At 51.3% G+C, this 15,446-nt stretch overlaps 1 protein-coding gene across 2 annotated transcripts in view; it reads right to left on the minus strand.

The window, feature by feature from the left end:
• Positions 1-15,240, minus strand: part of RASSF2 (Ras association domain family member 2) — a 47,459-nt gene extending 32,219 nt beyond the window's left edge. Inside the window, exons 1-2 of one of the 2 annotated variants that reach the window (XM_045295450.1) lie at positions 15,160-15,240; positions 14,173-14,238 (exon numbers count right to left, since the gene is read on the minus strand). The gene's annotated coding sequence lies outside the window, so the exon portion shown is untranslated. Of the gene's footprint in view, positions 1-14,165; positions 14,239-15,159 lie in introns of both variants that reach the window. The other variant, XM_004697852.3, reaches the window with a different exon arrangement.
• Between the last annotated feature and the right edge of the window lie 206 nt (positions 15,241-15,446).

Genomic DNA, 15,446 nt, shown 5'->3' on the forward strand with positions numbered 1-15,446 from the left:
CCCCGCCACTCTGCCAGGAGAGGCCCCAACACCAAAGACCATCTCCAGTAGGACTAAGGTCAAGTGTCCTGGGTGCTCTCTCCCCGTCCTCTGCCTTATGAGTCCCTGTGAGCAAAAGGCTTTGCCCCTCACCCACCCCAGGAGATTTCCAGCATCGGGGAAGAGGGAGAGGCAAGTATTTGAGAGGGCAGGGGCTTCTCCAGTTGGCTGGCGTGACCTAAGGAGGGGCAACAGGGCGGACTCCCCAGCAGCTTGCTTACTGGGTAATCTGATATAAGGACCATGCTCACCTGAAGCAGGGAGAAGGAGGACAGATGAACAGACACAGCAGGCCCTGGACTGCTGCCTCCTCCACAGATCGCGAAGAGAAGGATCAGGGAGTCATCCATGCTGCTACCAAAGCCACAAACACATGAGGTACGACAAAGGAGAGCTTAGCCAGTACCGACTTGGTACGGGGTGGATTCTGACTCCTGGCGGCCCAGGTGTGTCAGCGCAGAACTGCACCCACAGGGTTTTCCAACAGCTGTGCTTTTGGCAGTAGATGGCCAGGGCTTTCTTCCTCGGTGTCTCTGGGTGGACTGGAACTTGCAACCTTTCAGTTAGTCGCCAAACCTGTTAACCTTTGGTCCCATTCAAATACTCAACAAAGACTCTGCTACCCCACTTTGCAGATGAAGCAGCTAAGGCACAGAAAAGCTAAGTAATCTGTCCCAAGACACACAGACAGGAGGGCAGACTGGGTCCAAAGCCAGGACTGTGAGGAAGCCCCTAACCTGCCACCCGCACCCCCCCCACCCGCCCCCACTCACTACATCTCCTCTTGAGGGAGAGGGGACGAAAGGGCTTTCCACTGAAACCCAGTGGCTTCTAGAGCAGCGGCCCTCACAGGCAGCTCACATTAGAATCCTCTGGAGAGGAAGGCGGGGGCTCCACCCTCCCGAGAGTGGACACTTGTTAGTTTGGGTGACGGGAAAGCTAACAGCAAGTGAGGGTAAAGTGTTCACTGTTTGATGGAGGTAAAAGGTGTCCCTAGAACGAATGCAAGAAAAAAAACCCGTTGGCAATTGCGATGGTGTATAGGAGATGGGCCTTTCTACTCCCAAGAACAATTAGACCCGGAAACTCATGGGGGCAGTTCTACCCCGTGCTGTGGAGTTGCTACAAGTCAGCATGACTCGATAGCATTAAGTCTTTTGAGTGAGATACAATTCTGGAACAACAGGAAAAGCAATCAAATATATATGTGCAGGGGTGGATAGATAGATAGATAGATAGATAGATAGATAGATAGATAGATAGATAGATAGATAGATATCACTAAAACCAAACTCACTGACATCGAGTCAATTCCAAATCACAGCATCCCGATAGGACAGAGTAGGTTACCAAGATGGCAACTCTTTACAAGAGTAGAAAGCCTCACCTTTCTCCCACGGAACAACTGGTGGTTTTGAACTGATGACCTTGCAGCTCAACACAATCTATTATGCCACCAGGATTCCTATGATATAAAGGTAGATAAGTATATATGTACATAGGTAGGCGTGTGTGGGTATATATAAGCATATAAAGGCATCTATCTATGACTATGTGCATGTATATACATATATGTAATAAAACCCATAAGGGACACAGTTAGGGGTGTTTCTTCTTAGACATAACCGAACACCTTGTGGGATTGGCTTTCTAGATTTCAAGGATTAGAACTGTAGTCTCATGAAATATCTCAGTCAATTGGCATAATACAATGAATAAATTATCCTCTACATCCTAATTTGGTGAGCAGTGTCTGAGGTACTAAAAGCTTTCAGGCGGCCATCTCAATAACGATTGGTTTCTACACGTCTGGCGCCAAAGAGAATAAAAAGAAACCTAAGGCTCAAAGAAGGAGCCTTGGTGGTGTAGTGGATGCAAGGTCAGCAGTTTGAAACCACCAGCTGCTCCCTGGAAGAAAATCGGGGCTTTCTACTCCCATAAAGAGTCACTGTCTCAGAAACTCACAGGGCCAGTTCTACTGTGTCCTATAGGGTCATAGGTCAGAATCAACTCAGTGGCAGTGAGCTTTCATTTGAAAACCCAAAGAAGAAATGAATCTACAGGGCCCACAAACCACCCCCTTCATGTACCCCCACACCAGAAGAACTATATGGTGCCCAGCTCCACCAGTCGGTACAGTGAGCCACAAAAGGCAGACTCTGGCAGAGTGGGAGAGATGTGTGGAACCAAACCTCAAATTCCTAAATAAACAATCAATAAGCAACAGCAAAAGCACATCTACTGGGCTGGTTGACGCTTCAGTTCTCCCCAAGACAACTGTTGTGGGATATTCCTCAAACTTTGAACCAACAGAGGCCAGTGTGCAGATACATAACAAATTGGCTCCAGAAATATTGACTCATTTACCCGCAAGTACGAGGTTCCTTTACAACATCAAAAATCACCCATGTGAGTCCAAACCATCAACAACGAATTAATGACAACGAATGGAAGAGGGTAGGGAACCTAGATCCATGGAAAGGGAGCCCTCGGAGTGAAGACAAGACCGTTCATGCACCGTGAAGCGCAGAATGAATGTCACTGCACAGCGTGCCTGCGTAGGAGCTGACACTGCCGTGTGAACCTTTCCCCCCAAAGGCAGTCAAGTATTCTTTTTAAAAAGAAGAAGAATTCCCTGGAGAACTCATTAAAATTCCCCAGCTCACCCCTCAGAGTTTCCAATTCAGGAATTCTGGGATGTTGCCAGGGAGTTTGCATCTCTAAGGAGCTCTGGGTGGCAGTAAGGATGCTTCAGCTCTTTCTTGTAAGAACACCATCAAGCCAACGTGTTGCTACGGAGTGGGTTCTGGCTCAGAGAGCAGAACCGCCCCCATCGGGGTGCTAAGCCTGTAACCCGTGGGGAGGCAGACTGCCACAGCCTTCTCTGGCAGGGTGCTGGTGGGTTCAAAGCACCAACTTCTCGATTAGAAGGCAAGCAGTTAGCCACTGTGCCACCAGGGCTCCTTAAAAAACCCCAAACTCACTGCCATCAAGTCAATGCTGACGCACAGCAATGGATAAGAGGGGGCGAACTGCCCCTTTGAATTTCTGAGACTGTAACTCTTCACAGGAGTAGAACGCCTGCCTGGGCCATTAGCAGGCCAATGAGTAACCACTACGCCACCACAGCGCCTAAGAACCTTATAAAGCATGGTTCTCAACCTGTAGTCATGACCCCTTTGGGGGTCGAACAACCCTTTCACAGGGATCACCTAAGACCATGAGAAAACACATAAATATTTCACAATATGTAATCATAGCTTGTTTTGTGATTAACCACTAGGCTTTAATTATGTTTAATTATGTTCAACTTGTCACAGTGAAAATACATCCTGCATACCAGATGATTTACATTACGATTCGTAACAGTAGCAAAATTACAATTATGAAGTAGCAATGAAAATAATTTCATGGTTGGGGATCACCACAACATGAGGGACTGTATTAAGGGTCATGGCATTAGGAAGGCTGAGAACCACTGCTATAACGAAAGGCCTACTTTCACTTACAAACAGACAACAGAAGATCAGAGAGGGTAGACGATTTGTCCCAGGTCACACAGCTGTGAGCTAGATATGAGGGTTTTAGTACAGTGAGAAGTGGACTTCGTGGACTGGCAGTCCTGGGAAAGGGAGGCAAGCAGGTGACAGTCTGCAGGGGGGCCCCCCCCCCCGGATAGAAACTCAGTGCCCCCCTTGCCCAGGTACCTGACCTCTTGCAGGGTCACCGAACTATGACCCGCAGTCACACCTCTCCCTCTGCTGAAAGAACCCACCAGCCCTTATACCCATGGGCCCAGAAAAATTTTCAGAGGCTGAAAATCACACCTACGTATTCACCCCCGTGGCAGGAGCGGCCCCTGCCTGGCCCACTTGGGTAAGGAACTGAGAGGCAGCAGGTAGCCACGCTGGGAATCCCCTGCTCTTTCAATGCCAAGGAGGGCCCAGCCCTTCCACACCCAGGTCTGAATTCCTGAATGATCCGAGGAAGCTGCCCTGAGAGCTGGAGTCCCGGAGGACCTGCCTTCCCGCTCTGCCAGCAGGCTGGTGACCAAGTTAGCAATCAGATAACCACCCCTGGGACTCAGAGGAGCAAGGGTTTTGTTTACAAGGAAGTCCCACCATTGTCCCCACTATCTGAAAGCTTCTGACGTTTTGGATGGGGATTTGAAGGACGCTTTTTAATCCCCCAGCAGAGAACTGGGATGTTGGGCCAGAGCAAAAGAAGTCAGAAAGGAATTAAAAATTCCAGAGAGACAAAGCTGTGTGTATTGAGTGTGTGTGTGTGTGTGTGTGTGTGTGTGTGTATTTTCATGTAGAATTAGACGCCGGCTCAGAGATCTCAGGAGCCTACCCAACAAAGTCTACATACCCCCAGAGAGGGGCCCAATCATATCTGCCTCCCTGAAGCAGTGATTCTATCAAAGTTAACCCAAGGCCCTGCCAAGACATACCCCTTCATAAATTAAAATTCAACAGTGAGACTCTCCCGAGACCGGGTGGAGCTCATGGGAGAATAAGAACTTATTGGAAGCCGCATTGGCCCAATAAAATAAGCACAGGTAAATGTCACTGGTGTGCATTTCATAAAACCAAGGGCGATCACAGGGCAGGCTTTAGCATCCTATCTGACGAAGGGAGATGTTTGAGGCAATTTAACTTTCTTCCGTAATTTGGAAGGATTATGGGATTTAAGTGGCGCCTCCTGCCCAGATCGCCCACCAGGGTCCTCCCCTTTACCCGCCTGAGGCTTAGGATCTCAGCTCTTCAGAGATTCTACTTCCAGACAGGTAAGGAGGGGCTGCCTCCAGCCTCCCCCCACCCCATTTCCTACAACCTCCGGTTTCTCTGAAAACCACACTTCCTGTTTATTGAGCGGTTTCCAAGTCACAGATCTCTCCAAGAGTCATCTCTGACCTCACACCCCCTTCCTGCAGGGAACCCCAGCATTTCTCTTCCTTTTTTGGTGCTACAAGCTGAGAGTCAGGTTTGGTTTGCAGACATCTTGGGGGTTCCTCCATTAGCCACCTGAGGCCAGGGTCAGAAGGCCAAAGTCCAGCAAGCCGGCTTCCTCCCCACCCGAAGATAGGCAGGGCTTGAACTTGGGAAGCGGTGAGGAGGGCCAGTGAGGAGAGAAGGACAGCATGTGCTGAGTCCCATCTCTGTGGTTACTGCCTTCTGGGTCCCTGGTATTCACCCCATTTCGTCCCCACTCAGCACACCGTGCAGCCTTCCCAGTGCCAGGAGGAAGGGCACCGACGGGGCTTTCCAGAACATCTCCAGGGGCTGAGGGAAAGTTCTCCACCACACCATGTCCACACCCTCCTCTGTGCCTACCCTGACACTAGCTGACTAACACTAAAAAAGTCAGCTTCTTTGAGGCCCAGCTATTAAAAGATACAGCATCTAGGGTTTTAAGGGCCTACAGTTAAACAAGCGGCCATCCAGCAGGGAAGCAACAAAGCCCAAGTGGAAGAAGCACACCAGCCTGTGTGATCAGGAAAGAGGTATCAGATGTTGAAAAACAAGCAACCAAATCAATGTGAAGGGGCGTGGATGTAGTAGAGACCCAAAACCCACCTGTAAGGTAATTGGACAGACCCTCTCAGAGGGGCCACATAGAAGGGATGATAAATGCAGGGTGAGGTGTGGCACCGATGAACCACACTATTATCCTGTAGTTCTTTTTTTTTTTTTTTTCTTTTTTAACATTTTATTAGGGGCTCACACAACTGTTATCCCAATCCATACACACATCAATTGTGTAAAGCACATTTGTATCGTTTCTCAAAACATTTTCTCTCCATTTAAACCCCCGACATTAGGTCCTCATTTTTCCCCTCCCTCCCCACTCCCCCCTCCTGCATGTGCCCTCGATAGTTTATAAATGGGTATTCTGTTATCCTGTAGTTCTTTAATATTTCCTTTCCTTACTAGTATGATTTTTATTTGTTTAATCTCATTAAGCATGTTCATAAGTGCATCTGTATATTTATGATCATTCATGTTCAGTACATGAAAGCCAAGTCAGATAACCCTTCAGAAACAGTAACAGGAGTAATGTTCCCTGAGGGTATGGGAAGAGGGAGATGAAGTGGGGGAAGGGAGTGCCGATAGCATTGATAATTGAGTAACTCCACTCGATGGGATTGAATAGCAGAACTGTTTGTGAATGGATATATTGGATTGTGTAAGAACCAAAAAATGAGAGCGAGAGAGAGCGAGAGAGAGAGAGAGAGAGAGAGAGAGAGAGAGAGAGAGAATAAGGGTCCTAGGTGTTAGGATGGGGGAGGGAGGAGATAAAGGGGAGCTGACATCCAGGAGATCAAGAAAAAAGCAAATATATTTGAAACTGATTGTGGTAGCAATTGTACAACCCTGCTTGATGTGACTGGACTGTGGAATGTTAGGATATCTGTAAGAGCTCCCAAGAAAATGATTAAAAATAATTTTTTTTAAGTCAGCCTCTCAATGGTTTTCAAAGGTTTACCCCAGAAATCTTTCTTCTCCTTTCCTGACTTTCCTAACTGCCGAGGCTTCAAGGGGAGCCTCCCGCCGGACAGGTGGGATGGCACACGAGGAACTTGAAGCGTTGGCCACAGAACCAAGAGTCCCAGAAAAAGCCACCTGTTCCTCTCCCGTGGCCCTTGAAAGAGAGCCTGGAGACCTGCTTTCCGGGTTCTGGGCCTGCAGCTTCGTGGCCTCTTCTCACCTCAGAGGCCACCTCAAGTACACACACCACCCCCTTGCTCCCCACGCCACAGCACTCAAACCAAACCAAACCCTGTGCCATCAGCTCTGACTCATCGTGCTCCCAAAAAGAGCAGCCGGTGGGTCAGAACCGCCAACCTTGTGATTAGCAGCCCAGTACCTAGCCTACGGCGCCACCAGGTCCCACTCCACTGCACCAACGTAAACAAACAAAAACCCCAAACCCACTGCCATCGAATCGATTCTCCGACTCAGAGCAAGCCTGTCCTTCAAAATAGAATTGCCCCTCTAGGGTTTCCAAGGCGGGCAATCTTTTTAAGAATAGCCGGCCTCATTTCCTCCTGCAAAGTGGCTGATGGTTTTGAGCTGCTGACCTTGTGGTTAGCAGCCGAACACCTACCCCGCAGCTCCACCAGGGCCTCATTATCCTGTTCCTCCGCATACACCTCAGGGATGGCCCGGAATCCTATAAGGAGCCTCAGGAAGAGGGCACCGATGATGTAAGGCTAATACACATCTTCCCCAGAGAACTTGGCGTCCTGAGATCCCCATCAGCTGAAAGTCCTCGTGCACGCACCCCCAGCCGTGCACTCAACAGCCACCCACAGGGCTGTGCAGGGACTTCAGAGGCAGTGCCTAGGGCGGGGCTCTCTTTCTCAGTTGCTTCTGGAACGCAAACCGAGCAGCTGCAGGTCAGAGGCTCCGAGACCCACATGCACCTCCCCGACCACACACACACAAATGGACCCCAAAGCCCAGCCGCTAGCAACCACACCCTGGTCACCTCCGAGGCCAGCTGGCTGCATGCCTCACCTACTGGCCCCCAGCCTCTGTCCTGCCAGCCTGACAGGTAGGTCAAGTCTGGCCACCAGCCCCAGGTGATGGGAGCAGGAGCAAGAAGGATGGCAGGGGCGTGGCCGACCCATGGAGTGCCGGGCTGGTCTGATACCAACAGGTACCACAGTCCGCTGCAAGTCAAAAAGTCGGCCGCTAATCAAAAAGCTGGGTCTTCAACTCCACTCAGAGGGTCTCCGAAGAAAGGCCTTGCAATCAACTTTCCAAAAAACCACCCGTAGCCAATCTGCTGGGCACGGAGGTGACGCTAACAGTGATGGAATAGCCCGCGTCGTTGAATTACACATGGAGAAATGGTTGAGTTGGCTTGATGTCCCGCTGTGTGTCTCTTCATCACAATAAAAACCTTTTTTTTAAAAAAAGCCCCCGTTCTACTCAGACTCACATGGGGACACCATGAACCAAGACCGAAAACTCATTGCCGTCGAGTCAGTACTAACTCCTGCGACCCTCTGGGGCAGGGTAGAAGTGTCTCTGACGGTTGCTCAGACGGCAACTCGTTACAAGAGTAGAAAGCCCTGTCTTTCGCATGCGGCGGTTTTGAACTCCTGACCTCGGGTTAGCAGTCCAACTCATAATCACTATGCCACCTGGGCTCCTGGGGACACGGTGAGTCAGTCAATTCTACTGGGTTTTGGGTGGTTGTGGCTTGAAAATGACACCGTCAAGGGCCAAATGGTACGGCTCGGACTTACTTTTCTCTTTTCATTATAAGTGAAACAAAGTTTACAGACAATAGAAAAACAACCACTTAGAGATCAAAAATCTCCCCCAAATCAATACACTGTATTTTTTTAATGTTAATCCACACACATCTATATCCCCACAAAGTTTTAGCCCAATGGTATTCCAACATAATTTTTTAAAACCCATCCATTGCCTCAGAGTCAATTCTGAGTCACGGCCACACCACGTGCCTTGTGGTTGGCTTAGCTGTAATACTTCCAGAAGCAGTGGCGGGCTTTTCTGCCTCCGTGCTGCTGAGGGGTTAAACCAGTCTTTAGGTTAGTACGGTAGCTGACTGAAATCAAGCTAGGTGCTCCAGCCAGGAATGTTAGTATAACACAATTCCCACTCATAGACACTCCCTAGAATAAAGTAGACATGCTCCTTAAGGTCTCAGAGAGTGAAAAATCTTTTTTTTTTCTAAATCATTTTATTGGGGCTCTTACAGCTCGTATCATAATGCACACATCCACCCATGGTGTCAAGCACATTTGTACATATGTTACCATCATCATTTTTAAAACATTTTCTTTCTACTTGAGCTCTTGGTATCTGCTCACTTCCTGGCCCCTCCCTCACCCTTCCTCCCTTATGAACCCTTGATCATTTGTCTTTTTTTTTTTCATGTCTTACACTGACCGATGTCTCCCTTCACCCACTTTTCTGTTGTCCGTCCCCTGGAAAGGGGTTATATGTAGATCATTATGTTCAGTTCCCCCTTTCTCCCCACACCTTACCCTTACCCTCCTGGTATTACCACACTAATTACTGGTCCTGAGGGGCTTATCTGTCCTAGCTTCCCTTTGTTCCAGCCCATCCCTTCTCTGTACCAGTGTACATGCTCTGGTCTAGCTGGATTTATAAGATAGAATTGGGATCAAGATAGTTGGGGGTGGGAGGGAGGAAGCATTAAAGAACTAGAAAAAAGTTGTATGTTTTAACGGTGCTATACTGCACGCTAACTGGCTCGTCTGAGTGTAAATCTTCAGGGGAACAGAAAGCCTCATCTTTCTCCCTCCGAGTGGGTTTGAACTCCTGACCATGCAGTTAGTTGGCAGCCTAATGCTTAACACTGCCAGTGCTCCTTAATTTTAGTATTTCACTCAAAAACTCATTGCCGTCAAGTTGATGCTGAATCACAGCCACCCTCTAGGACAGGGTGGAACCGGTCCTGCGAGTTTCCAAGACTGCAACCTTTATGGGAGCGAAAGCCTCATCCTTCCCCCAAGAAGCTCCTGGTAGTTTTGAACTGCTGGCCTTGTGGTTAGCAGCCCAAGACACAACCACTATGCTACCAGAGCTCCTCACCTTAGTATAAATATAAATAAGCAGTTTAATATTGTGTGACATTTAAACTGTCTCCACTGGTTATTTTTCAGAATGCTGCGAGGAACAGGCCTTTACACACATTTTTCTTCACTGTGTCCAATGACATCCCTAGGGTAAGAATTCCTAGGGGTGCAATTTTCAAGAAGACACCAAGAATAAAACCCTATCGGCGATGCTGACCTCTTTTCTCCACAAGGAATATCCCACTTAGGCATCAGTGCCATTGGATACTAGACCAGAAAGATAGGTCTTCTCAAGAAACGAGCCCTTCTCTCCCCTTCTTCACACCCATGCTACGAAGTCCCACAGCAGCAGAATTATATTGGCTCAATGCCTCCTGCATTCCCTTGAACCAGCAGAACTCTAGGATGACCGTGTGCTGGATGTCCCAGGGTGATCACCACAAGTGTGGAAACATGATAGGTCTTTGTTACCGATTCTGTCCTGTGTGTGGACAGACGGAAGACTCCTGGGACCCTTCTTCAAAGACCAAAGATGTTCAAGCTAGAAGAGAGTATGGCGTCATCCTCTGCCTTGGAGAGAGCAAAGCTGAGGCCCAGGAAGACTGACAGTGCAAAGATTTCAGTAATTATTGCATGGACCCCAGAAGGGCCTCACTCGGCTAGTTCAGGACCAAGCTCAAACCCACCAAAGTCTTAGACCCTGAAACACTTTATTCTCCTTCCTCTATTCCCAAAATTGGAGCTTGAGATAATATGGGCCGTGATTTTGCTCAGTCATGAACAATTGTGTGCTGGAGTGGGCCTCCCTTTAAGGGCCAACAGTGTCCACATGCCCAACTCTGTGTTCAATGCTGCCGTGTTAGAAACAATGCTGCCATGTAAGTCAGCCAGGGTGGAAATATTTATACCATGGGTATTGGCAAACACCATCTAGCATGTTTGTCCTCCTGGGCAGTCAGTTGTTAAGCTTTACCAGCACACCACTGGTCATGTAGGTGCAAAAACCATATGCAGGTGACCTCAGTTTCTCACCGGAGGACAACCTCTTTCCTCAAAGTGTTATCATTCTACGTGTTCTTTCCTAAATATACACCTGTGAATTCATCTTGATCCTCTTCCATGTTAATCATGAGCCAGTTCGTGTTATCCCAAGGGCTCACTTGATCTTTACAATGTCACTGTGAAATAATTATTATCATTTCCATCTTACAATCGGGGAAACTGAGGGTCAAAGAGTTTAAATGCCTTATCGGTCTTAGGGTCTACTTCTGGGGGGATGCCAACCTAGACAGGGAAGCTCTGAGAAACTGAGTCACCATGAGCACCCTGCTGGAGAACCCCGAGAGACACTTTAGAACATACCTCAATGTTATCCCAACAGCAAGCAAGGGCGCCGGGGTACTTATTTATGCACCAATTTCAAGAAGCCAGGGGAACGTGGACAAGATGCCTACAGTATCTATTCCCAAACCAAATGCATTGCTATCAAGCTGATCCCCACTCACAGCGATCCCACCGGGCTGAGTAGAGCTGCTTCATAGGGCCTTCCATACACTCTACGGAAAGACTGCCACATCATCCTCTCGTGGAGCGGCTGGAGGGTTTGAACTATGGACTTTTCAGTAAGCAGCCAAGTGCTCAATCATCACACCATCAGGGAGATTAGTCTCCAAAAGCATTCGGCTAGAACAGTGGTTCCCCACTTTCCTAATGCTGCAAGCCTTTCATACAGTTCCTCATGTTGTGGTGACCCCCGCAACCATAAAATTATTTTCATTGCTACTTCATCACTATCATTTTGCTACTGTTATGAATCGTAATGTAAGTATCTGATATACAGGATGTATTTTCATTGCGACAAATTGAGCATAATTAAAGCATACTGATGAATCACAAAACAAAATGTAATTATATATCGTAAAATATTTATGCATTTTCTGACGGGTAGGCAACTCCTGTGAAAGGGTCGTTCAACCCCCACAGGGGTCGCAACCCACAGGTTGACAACCGCTGGGCTAGCAGATGGCAAAATGCGGTTGGAGCTTCCTCTTCACCACACAGCGCACAGGTAATCACAGCTCCTTAACTGAGTACCAAACGCAGGTGATAAACTGCGTGAAAAAACATTTAGCCAGATCCCTTTGTATTAACAAAGCACGAGCTATCATTTTGCCAATGTTTACCAAAAGGGCTCCCAGCTCCCTGCCATCAAATCAGTTCCGACTCCTATAGGACAGGGTAGAACTGCCCCGGTGGGTTTCAAAGACTAACTCTTTAAGTGTGTGAAAAAGCCTCATTCTCCTGAAGAGCAGACAGTGGTTTCAAACTGCTGACCTCATAGTTAGCAGCCCAACCACAATGCCACCAGGGCCTCTTATATCAGTAGAAGGAATAGGAAAACCTCTTCTCAATGGCCTTTGCCCAGCATGCAGGCATTAACCAAAGTCCCATCCTGGCACCCTTGTTTGGCAAAGGGCTGCTCCTTCTGGCTCAACCACAGCTGCCCCAGGCAGGAGTCCCACAGCCCCAAGCTGTCATCCCACAGAGCTGCATCAACCTGTGATTACAGTCTCCAGAGGCTCCCAGCCCAGGGAGGCGCAGCAAACACCCACTGGCCGTCCAACCGCTGAATCTGGAGGATGTCCCTGTTTATGGAGCTCTGCTTCCCACCGGGCCTTGACCCCCACCTGCCTCCTCAAACAGCCACATCCTCCCCAGGAACCCAGAAGCAGGCCAGATAAATATGGCCAGTGCCAAATAAATAAAACCAGCAATCACAGGGTTATGGCAGCTCACCCTACCTAAGTACTTATTTTAAATTCTTATGGGGAGGCAAGGAGGTGCTTAAATAGGACAGTGTGTCATTGGGGTAAAGAGCTGAATTGGGTTGTGGATTGTGGTGAGAGGGACAGGAAAGAGGCAGTGGGGGCTGCTGCCCTCGTAGAAAGATCCAGCTGTAGCCCTCTGGGCAGCTGAGGCTTGAAGACAGGGACTGGACATCTTGTTCCATCCCAAGCACATTGTTGGCACCTGTCCCGTTTCTCACTCTCAAGGGGAGGAGAGGAAGCACAGGCCTGGAACTGCCCACGAGATCACCGATCTATCTTTCTTCCAGTCTCTCGGCAGGAGTCTGGCACCGTGGTTCTGCTTCCACATACCCGCCTCTGCCAACCAGGGAGGCCACTTACTGCCAAAGTATCCTAAAGTGGTCAGAAAACAATCATCGGGCCAAGGCCCTTTCTCAGCTCAACAAGGAGTCCACTTTCTAGCCAGCCCCGCAGCCCTGCGCTGAGACAATGGTGATGGCAAGACGCACCAGGGTGGACACCTCGCCGAGAAACTTGCCCAGCTGTTCACACATGCAGGGCGGACACAAAGTCTAGCTCCAGGGTACCAGGAAGGAGACCAAGACATCAAAGTAAAATGAGTGGGTGGCTTCCAGGTGAGGCCAGGGCATGTGAGAGAGCTACCATCTTCAATTGATTCCTTAAAAAGCCTAACTGAGAAGCCTGGACTTCCAGACAGAAACCACACCGAGATGCGGGGCCAGGGTGGGGGACCATGGAGCCCCAGAGTCGGACAAGACCCACCCTCAAGAAATTGGGGGTGATGCTGGAAACACAGCAGGTTCGGGTATGGCACATGCCCCCACCCCACCCAGTAGGATATAAAAGCATGTCCCCTCCCCCTGGAGGAGGGCCCAGATGGGGGCTGCGATCCCCTGGGCTCTCCTGAGACAGGCTCCTCCAAAGAGGTCCTGGTCCTTCAAACTAGATTCCACACGTTTGCAAATGAAGGCAGCGGAGCCTCAATTAGACTGCTTTCCCAAAGGTGGATCTGTGGCTGCCTCCTCTTTCTGATGGAAGAACAGGATTCACCGTCCAGCCTCCCCCTGCACAGGGAATCCCAAACTGGGCCAGCTGCCCTTCCAGGACCCAGGCAGGTTCTATGCTCTGCCTCCATCTTCTTCTCCCAGGACCCAAAACAACCCCCTTTTCCAAAACTACCCACCTGGGTGAGCCCAGCCATCCCTTCAGGCCCTCTGCTCCCCAGCCCCCACCCCCCTGTCCTGCCACAGTTGTTTGGAATAGAGAGATGAAAAGACAGCCGGGGTCCACACTCATGCCTCCCACCCCAGGATCTCACTCCTATGGACATCTCCCAGGCAGACTCCACACTGAAGTCCTGGAGACCCTGCATATGGTGACACGTTTTGTTTGTTTGTTTAAACAAACTCTCTTAACCCAATGGGCCATACCATGGCAAGTTTCTTTAACTAACTAACCAGCGGCCAAGAAGCTCCCGGGAGGTGAAAGTAGACCGATAGGTAAAATAGTGGATCCAAGCTCAGATCCCTCATCTTGGTGCCTCTGAAACAAGACCGCAGACTCTGCCTCCTGCCGTGCTGCGGAATCACGGTCTCTAAACACATGTTGACGCCCATTTCACCGAGTTCCGCTGGGGCAAGAGCCCAGTCCTGGGCCTGGACTAGCCTGCTAGCTCATTCGTTCATGCGTTCACTCCCCATGCGTAAAGAACTTACTATAAACCTGGCACGGTGTAGACACGCTTCTGCCGGCAAGTAGCACACGTTTATGGCCCCGGAGTCCAGGCACCTGGGAATAGATGGCATCGTGGGGTTGAATAGCCTCGCTCGGCCCCCCGACTCACCCCCACCGGTCTCCGAGCCACAGACGACCCCAGGACCCACGGAGTGCCCCAGAGGAGAGCCAGGACCCTCGGCCTCCCTCGCAGCCCGCCCGCCGGCCCGCTGGCTGTCCCGGGGCTCCCTCGGCGGCGGCGCTGAGAGCACAGAGGCGCTCCAATCGCGGAGCTCCGTGGGCGGGAGCCTCCGAGGCACCTGCCTGGTTCGGGGCGCCCGGCTCAGCCGAAAAAGGAGCAAACTCGAGGCTCCGGGGGCGGGACCCGAGACCTCAAAGGGGAAGTGGCGCGAGGGCAGGGGGAGTCCTGGCCGCGTCGCCTCCCCGCGCTGGGGTGAACTCCGCCCCTGGGGACCCATCCGTGGGCCTGCCCATTCCTGCACCTGCTGCCAGCCCCAGCTCCCCAGGGCGCGCCAGGGCCTCGGGGACCGGACTGGCCTGGGCGCGCAGGGAGGGAAGGACCGCCGGGGACGGGGGAGGGCCAGCTCGGAGCCACAACTTTCTGCGGCCGGACCAGAGGGCTGGGGCTGCAGGCGGACGGAGGCAGGGAGGCCCGGCGCCGGAGAGGATTGAGGGGCTCGCCGGATGGGGCAGGGGTCACCGAGGGAAAACTTTCGGCCGCGGGGCGCCGAGGAGCGCCAGCGCCTTGCGCTCTGCGTCCCGCAAACCGGCCGCTCGCGCCCCGCGCCCCGCTTGCCTGCGTCCCGGGCCGGCGGCACCGCGCGCGCCGCGGGGACGCTGGAGTTGGAAAGTGGGGGCGCCGCGCAGCGGGCGGCTCCAGCCTGTGCCAGGCGCTGCGCTCGGCGGGCCCGGGGGTCGGGCGCCCCGCCCCTGCTCGCTCCCTCTCCCGCCCCCTCGGCCTTTATCTGCCCCTACCGGCTCGGGCCGTCTCCCCTGCGCTCTGCGGTCGGTGGTTCTCCATCTCTGCCCACCCCTCCTCTCCTTCGCCTTTCTTCCTCCTCTCTCTGCTCTGCGCTCCTCTCCCGCCCTCCTGCCCCTCCCCTGGAGGGGGCGGAGCGTCTCCCCTCCCTCCCAGACAATGCGGTGGCTGCGCGTCCCCTTCCCAGCCCGCGAGCCGGAGCTGGGGCTGCGAGCGCCTCTTCCGGGCTGGGGGAAGTGGGAGGAGGGCCGGGGTGGGGGGGAGGAGCTGGCTTCGCTGAGCC

Source organism: Echinops telfairi, unplaced genomic scaffold (genome assembly GCF_000313985.2).
Source record: "Echinops telfairi isolate 266 unplaced genomic scaffold, ASM31398v2 ScPeMD7_5592;HRSCAF=6446, whole genome shotgun sequence".
NCBI classification, from domain to species: Eukaryota; Metazoa; Chordata; class Mammalia; order Afrosoricida; family Tenrecidae; genus Echinops; species Echinops telfairi.